Source organism: Topomyia yanbarensis, chromosome 3, assembly GCF_030247195.1.
Source record: "Topomyia yanbarensis strain Yona2022 chromosome 3, ASM3024719v1, whole genome shotgun sequence".
Lineage (NCBI taxonomy): Eukaryota > Metazoa > Arthropoda > Insecta > Diptera > Culicidae > Topomyia > Topomyia yanbarensis.
This window is the reverse complement of record NC_080672.1, coordinates 29006639-29022788: the sequence shown is the minus strand read 5'-3', so window position 1 is coordinate 29022788 and position 16150 is coordinate 29006639. Positions and strand designations below refer to the sequence as shown.

Below are 16150 nucleotides of genomic sequence, written 5' to 3'. Positions count from 1 at the left end.
GCAGATGGCAATAGTGAAACACAAAGTTTACACAGGTTTTTGAAGAAATTTTGTTCTAGCCTAAACGTGTGTTATCTGTGTTTAAACCTTAGGCTAATTCGCCTCTTTTTCGGGATAGAAAAATATGACCCATTTTCGAGATTGAGAATCGAACTCAGGTGAGCCGCGTGCAAGTCAATCGACCAACCGACTACGCTACTCCCACCCCTTTTTAGCATGTCTTCTCCATCTTAATCTGTACGTCAATGTCGCATTAACAGATTGTGTATTCATCGGTGTTCTTCGTTGATGGTGCTGGTTGGTAAGATTGGAGATACTAGGTACAATCATTACTAAATTGGTACCGGTTGGGAAATCGTTGGTGGTGTTGCCGACGAAGTTGAAAATTAATTGTTGTTTTTTATTGTTTTCGATGATTCTTAGCTACACCTGCACGGTACTCTCCATGATACGCAAATTTACTATTCTGGTAAGGGGCGATCGACACTTGATACGTACGTAGTGTGGTTTGAGCAATGATAGATAAAAGTTAATGGGTACAGCCATCCGCCTTGGCCTAGGCCAAACACCTAAAGGATATCAGGAGTACTGCCTTCCTTATATGGTAAAACTGAATAAAGCCTAAGCTTAATTTTCACCTTCAATCATCGTCCAAGTGAATGGATATGCATATGGCAGTACTTAAAATCAATCGCCATGGTGTAGCTCTGAGAAGTATTATTTTCGAGTTTCGCTAGGTTTTATATGTACTATTCTCGCAGCAGGAATAGGAGTCATGGTTCTGTGCCTTTGCACAATATACAAGCATTCAATATTGGTATAATCGTTCATTATTTACAGTAACATTATTTAGAGCAGATTGGATTTTTAGTTTTGAAGTTAGTCGTTATTGTTTGTGTTTAATTATATGATTCAGTGCACCGACTCAATAAAAAAAAACAGTTTTTGAATGCGTTTCTTATTTTTTTAACCCTCAAAAAGGCAACCGGGTCTCAGAGGCCCGGCACGTTACAATTTTTTAGTTACAAAAAAATGTGTATGCAGTATAAGCTTGGGCATGGAAATTTTGATAAGTAGCTTTGAAATCTATAACAAAAATAAAGAATTGTGAAATTTTCATCTATGGAGCGATGCGCAGCTATGTTTGAATTTTTTACATGCACAAAAAGCCAAGCCGGGCCTGGCAGGCCCGGTGTGCATGCAATATTTACTTGGAATACCACGTGTTTTATACATTAATATTTATCTGACAAAAACATTTTGATGAGTTCATCTTCATATTAGCAGGATTTTTTTTCATGTTTTGATTGATTTTATCTTTTTACCTTTTTTTATAAGAAAAAAATCTTGAAAGTTTGAGCGAATTTTATACATTTCGTTTATAAGAAATGTAAAAATAGCATACGATAATGACGTGTGTCATATTTTTTGGGTAAATACTTTTATTTCACCCACTGTGGTCTACTTCACAATTATTTGGATACAACATAACCTAACTCTGTCGTTATTGTCTATTGTTGTTGTCTATTCTTTGTGTTATAGTTGTCGTAATTATTCAAATTGTAGGATCTAAAAGCAACAAAAAATTGAAATGGCTATAAGACGATATGCCCATGTTTTCAATCGTCTCAAAGAATCTGAAATAATGGAAGAAATTCGAGCAAATTCAACAGCAGACGATTCCGAAACTGATTTGCAAAGCGAGGAAGAAGATGTGAATGATATTGCTTCCGACGATGAATCTGATGCAGAAAAATATGAATATGTACTCCGGTTATGCATCAGAAGAAATTAATAGCAACCCAGAAATATTTATTGGTCGTGTTCAAACGAAATGGAGCTCAGAACCAATCGACAGTCGTCGTGATCTTCCGAGTACTCACCTTTTGGAAAAAAATTGACCTTCTTAATCCATTGCCTTATACGCTGAAATCGGGATTTGCTGCGTGTTCGTACTCATCATTCTGTAATTCCGGAACCGGATCAATTAGAAATTCAACAGCATCCAATGGGAATGCTGTACCTTTCATTTGAAACCAAGTTTGTAAAAATCGGTAAAGAATTCGCTGAGAAATAGGTATGACATTATCTTAGGAGCTTATTAAGTTCCCCCAGGGCATCAAGAACCGCCATAGCTGGCCAATGTCGTCGAAGTGCCTTCGGTGGGTCATTAATGATCTAGACATGCAAAGCCAAGTAATGTTGCACATATTTTAATATATATTGCATCATTTGAACATCATGGTGGTACCAGTTTATATGGGAATTTGCTGTGTGATCGTACTCTTCAACCCGTAACTCCGGAACTAGAAGTCGGATCAATAAAAAAAATCAATAGCGACCTATGGGAAGGTTGTGGTTTTCATTTAAGACTAAGTTTGTTCGAATCGGTCTAGCTATCTCTGAGAAAAATCGGTGAGATTGTTTGACACATACATACATACATACACACACGCACACACATACAGACATTTTACGATCTCGACGAACTGAGTCGAATGGTATAAGAGATTTAGCCCTGCGGGTCTCGGTTAAAAGTAGAAATTTCGACCGATTGCATAGCCTTTCTATATGAGAACGGCAAAAAGGAGCTTGAATTTAGACGGGCCTGAGAGGCCCGGCTTGCCCTTTAATGTTAGGATTTTAGCTTGCCTTCACAAGGGTTAATTTTCTTAAGAAATAGATTTCTGTTTTGACAAAAAAAATTATCAGATTTTTACGATTTTTGGATATCTTTTTTTTTAATTTTTTATAGCGTTGATAATTAAAATGTTTAAAAGCTTGGTTTTCAGTGTTTCGGATTCTCCTCGTCAGCAACTAATATCAATTTTATGCTAGTTAGATAAGTCCAAACCAGCACACAATTGGCGCTATTTAGACACTAAAACCCAACAAGTCACACGTCTTGCGTGAACACCCAAACAACTGGCTGGAATCAGGTGATGTGTCGGTAGTGAGCGCAAAAAATCAGCGCGCTTAATAGTTTGAACCATTCTTCATCAGCGCTCATGCATGACTTTTTGGATTCTATCTAGCGCTAATTTGGTGCTGGTTTGGACTCATTTAATTAGGATTAAGTTGGTGTTAGCTACTGATAAGGAAAATCCAAAACACTAGAAAATCGAACTTTTATAATTTTTATGTTAAGTATTGTGTTCTCATGCATAAAATTTGGTGTAATCCAGCTATCCCGTGTCTCCCGTTTGGAAATTTTTGCATAGTAATATTTATATAAACATACAAGTAACAGGTTTCTTATATCATTGATGTTCTGGAATGTGGTGGTAATTTCTAAGCAACCAATCTAAGAACACAATTTTATTCATATTTCGAACTACAGTCTCTGAGCATCCTAATTTTATAAAATACATTCGTTTCTGTTGCAGTAAAATATTAACCGTATCAAATGACAGTCAGTGAGGAGTTTTTCTGTTAGAAAGTTCTCGTAAGCCAGAAAGGATCAGATTATCAGGTGCTGAAACCAAACATTGCTTGGCTTAGCAAGCCAATCCAATATTCGTCAAACCGGCGCTAGCTTAGTCCTGTCATTAAGTTAGTGTCGGATTCTGATGAGATGAATTCAAAACACAAATTCCACAACTAATTCAGTGATAGCTTTTGTGCTCTGAACGTGCGAAGGGTGATTTAAACAATTTCCCCTTAGCGTAGAAAAAATAATTCTTACCAAATCTGTCTCCCCTAAGAAGAAATATAGCACAGTGCATATTGCACTAACTTGCTAAGCCAAACCAAGTTTCATTGTCATTAATTCTCAACAATTTAATCAGAACTCCTGGCAGGACATCACACTGGACTATGGGCTTGCTTGTAAACGATCTCTTATGCTTATGCTTATGATGTAAGCTGCTTGTAGTGAACGTGATCGAGCAAATCAAACACTTTAGTGCAAAGCCATACATCGGATCCACGAATAAAAATATACCACTATTACTTTCTTTATTTTACTCATAAGAAAGAATATCGATGGGTATTATTATCAGACATAACGCCAGTGAAGTAGAATACACGCTAGATTGTTAATTCGAATTGATCAATCGTTACTATCTACTGAAACATTGTGATAAAATCACTAATTTCGGTCTTTACAAATGTCAACAAACATCGGAGTTCAATATACGGCAATAGGAAATATACAAATATCTTCTCTAAATTTTTGGATGATTGTTGAAATAAGGGCATTTGATGTCAGTAAAGGAATACATTCGGCATCGAAAGAAAATCCTGCATTCATCTGTCACTCCAAATGGGTTCTGCTATTTGACCTTTTATGTGCTATATTGGCTGGTCGAAAAAGACTAATAGCCCTTATTTTTGAAAAAAGTCAAATGGAAAGTGTGAACCAATAAAAGTTTAGCAGGTAGCTACCTATATACCGCCGAAAATAATTTTTGAGGATATGCGAATTCCTCCCATTAATCATTAATCTGCATTTTTTGGGGGACGTTGAAGGGACACTTTCTGGCCTTTACAACGGAACTTAGAAGAGGATATGATATGATCCTCCCCTTTCGATTGTTTCTAGGCACAGCAGGACGAATCTCCTGGAGCTCAGCAGATTCGTACTGGTTAGTGCAAATATTCGTGGTGGTCGGTGGGGTAGCTCTCTTTAGCATTTATGCTAAAAATCACTTCAGCTTTTCCTCGCGCTGTTTGTACACATGTCTATTTATTTGTTTTATTTGATAGGCATTTGCTTGGATTGGGTCTTTGAAACAGCCAAGTCCGTGTTTCAGAAGATTCAGACAATTCTAACTAGGAAACCACGCCATCGATCTCGACCTTGTTTGCAGGCGCGTAGTATCTGTACTTCTTCGCGAAAGGCTGCCTTTTTCCGATACTTTTTAGTTTACCGGGTTTCGGAAAATAAATGAATTTTTCCTGAGAGATGCCGAGAATACAGAATAAAGCTAAAAAAATTAAAGGGTTGTATACAGGATACATCCACGGAGTCATAAACATGAAGTTTTTTCCAAGAGCGTGCAAAATAATTCGTGACTTGCGTTCTAGCGTACTTAATTTTAATCTATCGCAACTATCTACTCACGTTCTAGCTTACTCTCCTGCTCCCATGTGTTAAATCTAAACTTTCATTTCAATTTATCAATTACCTCACTAGCTGATTGGCATTGTTTAGCTGATTTATCTAGTAAAAATCTGTTTAGAAAATATATTCAAAACGAGAAAACGGCTTATATTGAGGACTGTGATAAAGGGTTTCCACACCAAAGGAAATATTCAGTTCTTCCTCGAAATATGAATATTCATTTTCCAATTAAATGTTAAATAATGTACTAATGAACTTAAGTAAACAAGCTTTAGATTAAGTGTTTCTCAATCGATTAATGGCTAAACAAATTAAATATTTTTTTTATTCATTTCGTTTATTTGGTAGGCACCAATGCGTTAGCTTGGCGGTGCCAAATTCGTTTGTTTTTACATTTTGAATATCTTAAAACTAGGAGGTTACAATGTTGAAATATTTTTTTATAAAGAGAAAAATTTAACAGACTAAGACTAGAAAAAATATTCTATATACAAGAGAGGGGGCAAAAGATTTTTTTATGAAAATTTTTAAAACAAGGAATTCAATAGTAATAGTTTTTAAGGAAATATTTACAGTTGCCTTAAAACTAACAATATAGTTTGGTACACAAAAGGGGGAACAAACATTTATGAAAACTTTCACAGGTGTTTTAAACTAGGGCTACAATTCTATTTACAAGACGGGGGACAATAAGCTTATTAAATTATTTAATAAATTACAGTATTAAAACTAGACCAATGAACTTAATGCATGTTCTTTAGCGTTTTATTTTATATACATCTAAAACAAACACGGTAAAAATCACTTGCATTAATGTAAGAATCGCTAACTCCAATTGCAAGAGTTCTGGTAATGTGCAAAAATTACAAAAAACTTCCTCGCGTGTAATGCAAGAAACACTAAAAAACTCTAAAACTAAGATATAATAAAACGTCATATATAAACACTTAGAGTCATATATAAACTCTCAGACTGGATAAACTGGGGAAACATAATTTTGAGTGCAGTAATGCTTAAGACGTGGCATGAATTTTAAACATGAATTATAAATTTAAAACAACACCCCCTCAAACTGGTACTAGGAGAGTAAGTTCTAGTTTTTATATTTTGAGTTTTATCATATAGATCTGTTGAAATTATGAATCTAGAATTGAAACACGTAACCTTATATCGTTACTTGACTCTAAATTATTTGCCCCAATCTGTCGCACCTGACTGTATGTGCTGACATTCTTTATATATTCAAAACAGTTCCAAACGTATTTCAAATTAACCCTTTCATGCCCAACTTTTTTCTATTGCATGTAGGGTTTCAAAACTATTTTTCCTTGAAAACGGTGGGGTCAAGAAACACGAAAAGCCTATTTTCATAAAGATAGGTGCTTCCATGGCAGTGCTAGAAGCTGGTCAATTTTTACCTTCTAATGCTCAATACAATTCTCCTAGAATAATTACAATAGTCCAATTACGTGGAAAACGTAGCCAACGACAGTCTAAATTGATAAGTTTTATCAGTTTTCAATAATATTGAACCATAACGAAGATATATGAAAAAATCATTTTCCGTCGTCAACGTAAACTGTCCCTGGCAGCACTGCTCCATCGGAATCCAATCAGACTAATTGCAATAACTTCAGTTTTAGAGCTGATCCTTGTAACTGTTAATACTCAAATTAAAGACAATAATCACATTAATGACCCTTAAATCTCGTCTCAATCAAAAGTTATAGCTGTTAAAAAATGTTGTTGTCCACAAACAACATGGGCATGAATGGGTTAAGCAACAAAAAGGACGATAGCGTATACCAGTTATGCAGTTCGAAACAAAACTGTTCGAAATAATAAATCAAAAAGTTATGTAGGGAATGTGATTGTTTCCGTTCCAATTGCTCTTTGAAATTCGCTAACATTACGCTGCTGAACATGTCCTAAGGAATTCGATCGATATAAAATAATAATGCAAACCTGTGATAAAAACCAATGAGTGCTTTCTCTTGGTCAGATGGCATTACTGTTGGAATGACTACCAAGGATCGCTATAGATTAACTTGCAACTTTTAAAAGACAAATCAAAAGTAAAACTGCTCTAACATAACTCTGTCCCTCGCTCAGTAAAATCTCCAGCCCCCGCCATTCTGTAGGCGCAAACCCAGTTCAGTCCGCCCGTGCTTTAGAAGTAACTATACGAGCACCTTGTCATATGCTTTAGTGATAAAAACGTATCACATATGTACGAAATATTAAACGTATGTGCCATAGGCTCATTCCCTATGTACCTACAAACCGCCGAAAACATGAATTGATGCATCCCACGCGTCATAGCGTCTACAGCTTATTGTAACGTTCAGAAGCTATAGCCATGATGTTACTCGTATGGAATAAGAGCAAAAACTGATTCAAACAGGCAGGCGGCATTACTTACAACTTTTCGTGTTTGTTTGAGCCACTTAGGTGCTTCCTATTGACGGCTCTGCCTGAAATTGTTACGTCGTTGATGGGAATTTTTCATTTTTACGTGAACAATTCAATTTTACCGATTTTCAATAGACTACTATTATTATTACCAATAGTTATATTTTTTTGCAATCAAAATTTATAAATTGATATGTTATCAAAACTGATTGATAGCATATTTTTTTTTGCTAAAAAAGATGACCGGTGGGTGAAGTATAGATCATTGAATGATTTGATAACTTTGTCACTCAGTTTGAACGCTGCTGATTCAGTTGCTGCCCAATATTGAAATTAATGACGCAGCATTTCAATAGTATCGATTTTGCTGCCGACCGTCATACGGCATGACCACAAAATACAAATTGAATAAATTGCAAACTGATAGCAACTGCAATGCCCATACAACCGAACGACCGTGTAGAACGGACCAATCATGGCGCCGATAGTAACTATTTTCCCATAAGATCCATTATTTCACTCATTTTTAGTGGCCAAATATTTTGAAAAATTGCATATATAAATGCTGCTCATCTTTCCCATTAGTTAGGGAAAATTACAGTTAATCCGTTCAACATAAAGAAAGTTATCCGCATTCAAAAACTAGGAAACTATTCCAGCGGAATCTTTTGAAACGAGACCCCTGTTCGGAAACCTTAGAGGTATTCTACTACAAAATAACATACATGATACAATAATCTGTATAATCTGTAGTATTTTTTCAACAGGCTGACTTCTACTAAATCCCTGAAACATTTAGGAATTTTGTGAACTTGTAACGAAAAGATTCGAAATAATAGGACAACTTATATTCAAAAATGCACTGCTGAGAATCAGGCATTATTGCCATCGTTATCTTTGAAAGCACTGATTTAATTTAAAATCAATAACAAAGTTATAAAATCTCTCATTGTTCTAAAAATGCAATAAGTGTTCCTGAGGAAAAAAAGATATTAATTTCATGAAACGAAATATGTTTCAGAATCAATAAAATGCGGTGAATACCATTTCGAAGGCGGTATTCGACTGAATAGGCCATTGAATAGCTCTGCAGAAAAGTTTTATGTCTGATTGAGATGTTATTTGTATGATAGAATGGCAGCTTTGCCTTCCCGTTAATTCTCAGTAAGTAAGTCACACAAGGAAGCAATATGGGAACATTGTTGTATATGCTGTTCTTCAAGGATTGCTGCATTGCTCCGATGTGTTGTGGTATGTAATCAGTTTTAAGCTGGAAATTTGAATATGTACCTTGTGAATCACTCTAATTAAGACTGTTAGCCACATGAAAGAGCTTCTGTATTCATTAATTTACGCTTAGCAAGCCAATGCAAGATTCACTATGTTATATTTCTCCTTAGTGGAGAGAAATTAGTTTATGCCCAAATGTTTCGACTTCACTAGTTTTCATCGGCTTAGAAAAAACTCCCTTTTCTTGCGGAACATCACGTTAGACTCAAACACATAATTAGTGCCTCCATTTTTTTTTTGAAGCTAGCGTCAATCCGACCCTAGCTTCGACCTGTCACTAAGTTAATGTCGAATTGTGATGAGACGAAGCCGAACCGCATATTCCATAACTAATTCAAATGACCATTCAATCAGGCAACATTTCTGTAGCTTGCGGCCAAAAATCCTCTTTTCTGACGAAGCTTATTTCTGGTTGAATGGGTTTGTAAACAAACGAAACTATGGATTCGGTGTGATGAATAGCCCGAAGAGATAACAAAAACTCCATAGTATTATAATAAAAGTGACTGAGTAGATCGCATTGTACGCAAATTCCATCCTGGACCAGTTTTCTTCAACAATTATACTTGACCCAGCATTAACATAACAAGTGAGCTTATCGGGTCATGTTTGAGGACAAGTTCTTTCCAAATTTTGTCGCGCAAAATTAGGAGAACCTGGTTGCAACCATCGATTTATTGAATACGATGTTCGATAAACTAATCATATCAAAAAAGGATTTTATTTCAATTAATATCAAATAAACTGACTAAGTCGCATGAGCCCAAAACGAAATGTTTCGTATAAGAATTAGATTATATACTTCGGATTCAGGACAGCAAGAAGTCAACCAAAAAAATTCTTCGTGCCAAAATGCACCACAACATTACATACCATGGTCAATTCTAAATATATCCCTCTTATCGTTAGAGCCTTAACGCAGACTTACCACGTCTAATCGTTGCAAACGGAATCCTTCAAACCGCTCCAAAGCTCAGTACAATCAGCTGTTTCAACTCAATTCCTCCTTCAATCGGTTGAAAAAGGTGAAGTTGATGTTCTTTTTTCAAACGAAAATCCTTCTCGACAAACAATTGCTCGCTCTATTGTGTACTACTCAACAACTTCGAAATATTATTTTCAAATTGCAAAAAAACAACTTGTCACTTGCTGCTCGAAATCACTCGTATTGTTGTACGAAATCACTAACGCATTTGTTTGTTCACACCACTTTGAATGGCACTAAACTTCAAGGCAATCCGATCGCTGTATAATTTCCACACCGAAGAAAAGGTCGCTAATTTATTCACACCAATCCCCTTCCTCCGTCAGGTTCGTCGCGTTTGCCTTCTTGAAGAGTACCAGATCGTTGGAATCGCCACTCGATATCAATTTAAGGCTCGAAAAAACCGCACGTTTTCGTACCGATTTAACCGAAACCGTTGAAAACCACAGAAATAAATCACAAAACCCCCAAGAAAAATCGATAATTGTTCACAAATGTGTCGGCTTCGGCTGGGAAAAAAGAACACAACACCACCGAGCTGGGGTTAGAATGCAGCAAGAAAAAAAATATCGTTAAGCTAAACTCGACAAAACCCCGAAGCAATTGCCTATTCGAACTCGTACAGCAAAACAAGTGCACGCGACACCGCGATCGAACTGAGACTGCGAAAAATTTACAAATCAAAGCCGCGCGCGCTGCCGATGCCGCATATCTGAATACCTGCCTGGGTGCTTTTGGATTGCCAGCACTATCACACAGAATACAACACAGCGGATCCGGCGAGAACTTGTACCTACATACGTACTGCTTACCAGCAGCAAAGCCCGGAGTCGCGCTTTGGCGATCTCGCTCTCCCCATCTCTCGCGGGTGGGTAGCTTGGTACTGACTGTCCTGTCCTGTTGTGTGTGGGTCCCCCTATAGTAGTCACCCCAAAAAGCAGTTCAATACTTGGAGCTCGCGAACTGAGCGAGGAGCTACCGACCATTCATCCAAAACCACGATCGAGTATCCACTTTAGGGGAGAGAGGGTAACAGTGGATCAGCAGGAACTATGAAACATTCGCAATAAAATCACAATGCATGATCGGAATCGTCTAATTCCCTCATATTTCACAATTTCTAATTCTTTACACGTGTTGCTATATTTTGGAAGAGATCTGATAACTCTATCTCTTTTAATGGATATTTGTTTGTTTTGTGATAGCCAGAGTAAATTTGCAATGATAAACATTATTCCATCTTTATGAATTACCATTCATTGAATAAATGTTTAGTCTATTGCTATTTATAGCAAATTTTATGCTCCACATTTGCCGCGAACAAAGTTTTTTGGTAGCTACTCATGGTTCTGTGTAATTTCACAATTTTCATGAATAGACCCATTGGGTAACTGTGAAACGATGGCGTATGGGGAACAGTGATTTTTGTTTGTTTTTGTGGTCTGTCTCAAAATGTCAATATATTCCAATTTTCCACAGTAAATACTACTCATATAGTGCAAAATTAGTAAATTTGGCCAAAGTTTGTAGAACTTGTCTCTTATTTCAGGATTGCAGCTAATATGCATATATGGTGGTTCGATGTTACGCGATGATATAGTGGATTCTTTCGTAAACAAACGATTTTCGCCTCAATATAACTTTAATTCAAAGCGTTAGGATCATTCTTCGTCAAAACAAAAGAATAAAATTTATAAGTAGAATATTTCACTATAGACGACATCGTGTTTCATAGTTCCTACCCATGGGGCACACTGATACATTTTACCACCAACTGTTTATTATCCAAAAAATGTTATTTCCCGTGAATTTTACTAGCTGGAAAAAATATATGTATTAGTTAACAACATAGTGGCACTATGTATCACTTTTGATTACACAAATAACATGTATTATCATCAAAATTAAATTGTAGAAAAAATGTGTTTCATTGTTACCCTCTCTCCCCTATATTTGCTTGCTTGCTATCTCTGGAGGCGCAAGAGCGCACGAGGATCGGTTGGCGTTGTTCGGCTTCGAGTTCTACTCTCTAAGTGGCTGAGTGTTTTGCGCTAGACTTGTTTATCGGATAAGTTGAGTGAAGTAGTTGTTGGTTTGGGGCCTTAGGGTTCCTCTAGAATTGCGACGACTTCTGTCAATTGTTTTGTCAATATGACATGTTGTGACATATGGGAGAGGAGGACTAAGCTAGAGAATGTGTGACAATTGGTTACATGGGGGAAGGAGCGGGCAATTTTTGCGTTACGTAATTTATGACTACAGCAGTTTCAAAATTAGATAGCAACATTTACTCTTTAAATTTTTTGGGTATATTCTATGGAAAAAAAAATAATTTAAAAGCGGACTATTCTAACTAGCTCCAAGTTGGTGTTTGTTTCAGACGGGAAAAATCAGAAACACTAAAAAACCTAACTTTTAAACTGGGTATTGTGTCTTCATGCACCGACATTTTTAATTTAATATAAGAGTATTTTATGAAATCGTTGGGTTCTAAGCTTGGCAGTGTGTGCACTTTAAGGGATGACGATGGTAAGGGGGGTTAGGAGGTCAGTGTGAAATCTAAAACACTTTCTTTGCGAATTTTTTTAGAAGTTTGGGTGAAGCGAATTGATCAAAACTTTTGTACATTATAATGTACCATTTCAATAACATTCTGCATTTTTTTATGCAAGTCGACAAACGACTCGGCGACGAAGCTTTTTGTAGAACGTCTCTTGAAAAACATGATTTGCGGTGTTACCTGCCATTTAAAAACTACTTAAGCGATTTACTTCAATTTTTGTATGCACTTTCTATGTAAAAATGCCTAACCCCTGCGTTGAGTTTTTGAGATAATTTTTCAATTAGGGTTTTTTTTTAATCAATTGAAATTCAACACTAATATATTTCACAAAAAATCTGTATTTTATGAGTAAAATCGCTTTAATCCACCTAGCAGTGAGATGAGACATTTCTTACACAAATCACTGTTAGCTTGGGACCATTCATAAATTACGGAACGCTTTTAGGGGGAGAAAGGAGAGTGTACAACAAATTGTGACATATCGGGGAGTAAGCTAGAACGTTACGTAACATATCTCACTGCAGAAAAAAAGTTTTCCAAAGAATTAGTTACGTAATAGGGGACGGGGGGATAGAGAAATTTCGTACAATTTGTTACATGGGGTGAGTAAATTTTGGGCAATTGGGTAATTTATGAGTGGACCCTTTGCAGAACTCATGCGAAGTAGGCCCCCAACTAGAAGTGGGATGAAAACAGTTTCTAGTACTGCACGAATAAAATCTCGAATGTATTGAACAAATTATAGAAAATCAATAAAGCGAACGAAATATAAAATAATGCCAAAATGAAATAAAAGGTTTTCAAATTAAAAAAATAGGTAGTATGACCAATATAAATCAAAATAATAAAATACGTAAATCAAATCTAGCTCATTAAATGAATAAATAAACAGTATTTAAATAGAGTTAAAAGATTGATAGAATAAATTAAACTGACAAATTGAATGCAATAAATAAAAGGAATGACAACATGAAATGAATAAATTTATCGAAATGAACAAAATGCATTAAATGAATCCAATGAATCAAATGAATCAAATGGATCAAATAAATCAAAGAATCAAATGAATCCAATCAATAAATGATTCAAACGAATTAAATGAATCGAATGAATTAAATGAATCAAATAAATCAAATAAATCAAATGAATCAAATGAATCAAATGAATCAAATGAATCAAATGAATCAAATGAATCAAATGAATCAAATGAATCAAATGAATCAAATGAATCAAATGAATCAAATGAATCAAATGAATCAAATGAATCAAATGAATCAAATGAGTCAAATGAATCAAATGAATCAAATGAATCAAATGAATCAAATGAATCAAATGAATCAAATGAATCAAATGAATCAAATGAATCAAATGAATCGAATGAATCGAATGAATCGAATGAATCGAATGAATCGAATGAATCAAATGAATCAAATGAATCAAATGAATCAAATGAATCAAATGAATCAAATGAATCAAATGAATCAAATGAATCAAATGAATCAAATGAATCAAATGAATCAAATGAATCAAATGAATCAAATGAATCAAATGAATCAAATGAATCAAATGAATCAAATGAATCAAATGAATCAGATGAATCAAATGAATCAAATGAATCGAACGAATCAAATGAATCAAATGAATCAAATGAATCAAATGAATCAAATGAATCAAATGAATCAAATGAATCAAATGAATCAAATGAATCAAATGAATCAAATGAATCAAATGAATCAAATGAATCAAATGAATCAAATGAATCAAATGAATCAAATGAATCAAATGAATCAATTGAATCAAATGATTCAAATGGGTCCAATGAATCAAATGAATCAATTGAATCAAATGGGTCCAATGAATCAAATGAATCCAATCAATCAAATGATTCAAACGAATTAAATGAATCGAATGAATTAAATGAATCAAATTAATCAAATTAATCAAATTAATCAGATTAATCAAATTAATCAAATTAATCAAATGAATCAAATGAATCAAATGAACCAAATGAATCAAATGAATCAAATGAATCAAATGAATCAAATGAATCAAATGAATCAAATGAATCAAATGAATCAAATGAATCAAATGAATCAAATGAATCAAATGAATCAAATGAATCAAATGAATCAAATGAATCAAATGAATCAAATGAATCAAATGAATCAAATGAATCAAATGAATCAAATGAATCAAATGAATCAAACGAATCAAATGAATCAAATGAATCAAATGAATCAAATGAATCAAATGAATCGAATGAATCAAATGAATCAAATGAATCGAATGAATCGAATGAATCGAATGAATCGAATGAATCGAATGAATCGAATGAATCGAATGAATCGAATGAATCGAATGAATCAAATGAATCAAATGAATCAAATGAATCAAATGAATCAAATGAATCAAATGAATCAAATGAATCAAATGAATCAAATGAATCAATTGAATCAAATGATTCAAATGGGTCCAATGAATCAAATGAATCAATTGAATCAAATGGGTCCAATGAATCAAATGAATCCAATCAATCAAATGATTCAAACGAATTAAATGAATCGAATGAATTAAATGAATCAAATTAATCAAATTAATCAAATTAATCAAATTAATCAGATTAATCAAATTAATCAAATGAATCAAATGAATCAAATGAATCAAATGAATCAAATGAATCAAATTAATCAAATGAATCAAATGAATCAAATGAATCAAATGAATCAAATAAATCAAATGAATCAAATGAATCAAATGAATCAAATGAATCAAATGAATCAAATGAATCAAATGAATCAAATGAATCAAATGAATCAAATGAATCAAATGAATCAAATGAATCAAATGAATCAAATGAATCGAATGAATCAAATGAATCAAATGAATCGAATGAATCGAATGAATCGAATGAATCGAATGAATCGAATGAATCAAATGAATCAAATGAATCAAATGAATCAAATGAATCAAATGAATCAAATGAATCAAATGAATCAAATGAATCAAATGAATCAAATGAATCAAATGAATCAAATGAATCAAATGAATCAAATGAATCAAATGAATCAAATGAATCAAATGAATCAAATGAATCAAATGAATCAAATGAATCAAATGAATCAAATGAATCAGATGAATCAAATGAATCAAATGAATCGAACGAATCAAATGAATCAAATGAATCAAATGAATCAAATGAATCAAATGAATCAAATGAATCAAATGAATCAAATGAATCAAATGAATCAAATGAATCAAATGAATCAAATGAATCACATGAATCAAATGAATCAAATGAATCAAATGAATCATCAAATGAATCAAATGAATCAAATGAATCAAATGAATCAAATGAATCAAATGAATCAAATGAATCAAATGAATCAAATGAATCAAATGAATCAAATGAATCAAATGAATCAAATGAATCAAATGAATCAAATGAATCAATTGAATCAAATGATTCAAATGGGTCCAATGAATCAAATGAATCAATTGATTCAAATGGGTCCAATGAATCAAATGAATCCAATCAAACAAATGATTCAAACGAATTAAATGAATCGAATGAATTAAATGAATCAAATTAATCAAATTAATCAGATTAATCAAATTAATCAAATTAATCAAATGAATCAAATGAATCAAATGAACCAAATGAATCAAACGAATCAAATGAATCAAATGAATCAAATGAATCAAATGAATCAAATGAATCAAATGAATCAAATGAATCAAATGAATCAAATGAATCAAATGAATCAAATGAATCAAATGAATCAAATGAATCAAATGAATCAAATGAATCAAATGAATCAAATGAATCAAATGAATC

At 33.9% G+C, this 16150-nt stretch overlaps 1 protein-coding gene across 2 annotated transcripts in view; it reads right to left on the bottom strand.

Moving 5' to 3' along the window:
* LOC131688775 (serine/arginine repetitive matrix protein 1) overlaps window positions 1-10616 on the bottom strand; it is a 107097-nt gene extending 96481 nt beyond the window's left edge. For both annotated transcript variants that reach the window (XM_058973289.1, XM_058973287.1), the window contains exon 1: window positions 9696-10616. The gene's annotated coding sequence lies outside the window, so the exon portion shown is untranslated. The remainder of the gene's footprint in view (window positions 1-9695) is intronic.
* Window positions 10617-16150: the final 5534 nt, after the last annotated feature.